General features: G+C 31.9%; 1 pseudogene; it reads right to left on the reverse strand.

Moving 5' to 3' along the window:
• Positions 1 to 1,189: 1,189 nt before the first annotated feature.
• On the reverse strand, positions 1,190 to 2,333 carry LOC109011104 (annotated as a pseudogene).
• Between the last annotated feature and the right edge of the window lie 618 nt (positions 2,334 to 2,951).

Genomic DNA, 2,951 nt, shown 5'->3' on the forward strand with positions numbered 1-2,951 from the left:
GAAACAACAATAAAAGTAAAAATATAATGTGAAAATGATAAATTACAGTTTAGATCTACTCCAGTAGACTTTGAAATCAGCCATAAAAGTCAGATCTAAACGATCTGATCCAGTAATCCGCCACTATCTTCCCAACGATCGATCTAGGAAGCATTTTGTGCTGCTCGTGCCTCACAAGAGGTGCTAAAAAATTATAGATCTATCTTTTCCTAAGGAAGCAAAATAAATTAAGAAAAGAAGAGAAATGAGAGTAAGAGAAGGAGAAAGGAAGAGAGTGAGAGATGGAGATAGGAGGGAAGGAGGGAGGAGGAGGACTCCAGTCCTCCTCCACCTCCACGATTTGGAGGATTTCTTAGAGAAAGTTTGAGAGAGAGTGTCGGCATTAGTGTTTATGAAGCCAATTAACTAATATATATATATATATATAAACATATTTTTTGGAAGGCAAAAAGCAACTAAATGATCATAATCCCCAACACTAGCGCATATAAGAAGTATCTTAATCTAATACGCATGCATGGTGGCTTAAGCACTTATTATCTCACATCCTCATCCTCATGACTCTTTATTAACGTGGAACTACCCAATGCGACCTACCTAAAACTTTAATCTTTCTTTCCACCAACTCAAAACAAGGATATAAACCTTCTAAGCTTATGCTCCAACTTCACCTAAACAAGAAAGAAAAAAAAAAAAAAAGTAGTTTCATCTCGGAGATAGCTTAGCTCACATCCTTTTTTTTTTTCTTTGTCATATCCTAAAATCATGATATGACAATTGGTACCAAAATCAAGAACCTTGGATTGATTTGATTCCTTGACACGGTTTAATAGTGGGTAAGTACTATTGAAAGACAAGTCATGAGCATATAATATATTATAGTGGGTAGATATATAGATACTTGCGCCCAAAAGTACTGAAGTTCAGCTTCGAAACCATTCCTTGTGCCCAAATATCATTCTTTTTGTAGACATGGTTTGTGATAATTCACAAAACCATCCATGAGCATAATCATGTTAAATGTTACTAAATGCTAAGATAAATATAAAAGATTAATCTACTTCTTCTTATTAATTAAATTTTTTGAACAAATAATAATTTTATATAACATCGAAACAAAGATCTTGAATTTGAATCACTGCATTTTACCGAGTCATTACAATTAGCGATTGAACACTACCAACACAAACGCTGAAGGAGTTCTTGTCAAACCAAATAAACGTTATAAATCAACAACAACGCAACACAAATGAGCTAGAGAGTCAAATCAAAATTAAGAAGATGGATTAAGATAATTTTTTTTTACAGGGCACCCATGTTCTTAAGGCCAAGAACGACCCCAACCCCAATAATATGACCAACAGTTCCACAGGCAATGCAAGGGTGAAACCAGCTGGGTCACCCGTCTGCAGCCCTGAGTCCCTTACTTCAAGCTTTAGTCCCGCCGTGGCCTTCCTGTTTGCCGATGGTGCCAACCCAAGCCTTCCTGCAAATAGCATCAGGCTAGTTGATGCCACAATTATCTGCCCCACAAATTAATACACATTTTCAGTCATCTCCTCTCCTAAACATAAAAATAATAAATAAAATAAAAAACCCCAAAAATATTAAGGAAAATAATAGGAATCCAGCTAGAGTTCCCACTACAAATTTTTTTTTTTAACTTAGTAATTAAGAAAGTGTTTTTTAATAATATTATAAATTTTTTTCTTTTTTTTAAAATATTTAAAAGTGTTGAAAAATTATGTGAATTTTTTTTTTCACATCATTTTTTAACACTTTTAAATATTTTAAAAAAATAAAAAATAAAAATAATATTATTAAAAAATATTTTCTTAATCACTAAATAAAAAAAACTAAAAAAATAAAAATAAAAATGGGAGCGGGAGCTCTAAGCTCCCTAGCATTACCCAAATGAGCCTGGCTATACATCAGCCAGCACTCTCTACACATCGTGTTTGTTCTCTCTCTCTTTTTTTTTTTAACTCAACAAGATGCAACCAATAATAGACTGATGTAAATAATTTTTCTTATCATGTATAAGAGCAAATTACAATACTTCTCACACCCTCACCAAATTAGTGGGTGAGCCAGTGAAATCAAATCGAGCACCCAAAGCTCCCTTTCCCTTACGCCTCATTGGTTGAATTGCTACCTGAAAACATTAGCTTTTGTGTGTAGGAGAGAGAATAGCTGTACTCCAGTTCTGTACATTTACACGTAGAAATGCATGGGAAAAGGGGACACTGACCAGGCTTCGGACATGAGGAGATACTGGAATTTTGGGTCAGCCCACTGTATTGTGGGAGAGAAGTCATGGCGGTCGTTGCCATTTTCCGATCCGCGCTAAGGTTGATTAACTAATTTCAACTTATTATTATAATTTTTTTAAATTTTAATATAAAATATAATAAATAATTTAATTTTTTTAAATTTTAAAATAATAAGAATATTAAAAAATAATATTCTAACAATATTTTATCATTTCAATTCAACTCAACTCAACTCACTTCACCATCTAAATACAACCTAAATTAACCTAACAATGTGCAATACGTAGAATTCTCTCCACTTTGATAGTTTTAGTTATTTTATTATATTTCCTTTGTTCTAAAGTACTATTATAAACTGATCTATTGAAGAAGGGTCATGCTAAGCCTCTGCTGGGACCATATACTTTTTTAGAGAAATACTCTGGATCTTAAATTCGAAATTTAAAAAATGATTCGAATAGAATTTTTTATTTTTTATTGAATGATTAAAAAAATATTTTTTAATGATATTGTGAATTTTTTATTTTGTTAAAAAATGTTTGTGATGATTAAAAAATACATGAAAAAAAATTATACTATTCGAGATATTTTTTAGATTCCAAATTCGGGACCGTAGCAGTACTCACTTTTCTATGTGTCTTTTTTAATTTATTTTTTATATAGGTTTTTTTTACACTT

Source organism: Juglans regia, chromosome 3 (assembly GCF_001411555.2).
Source record: "Juglans regia cultivar Chandler chromosome 3, Walnut 2.0, whole genome shotgun sequence".
Taxonomy (NCBI): domain Eukaryota; kingdom Viridiplantae; phylum Streptophyta; class Magnoliopsida; order Fagales; family Juglandaceae; genus Juglans; species Juglans regia.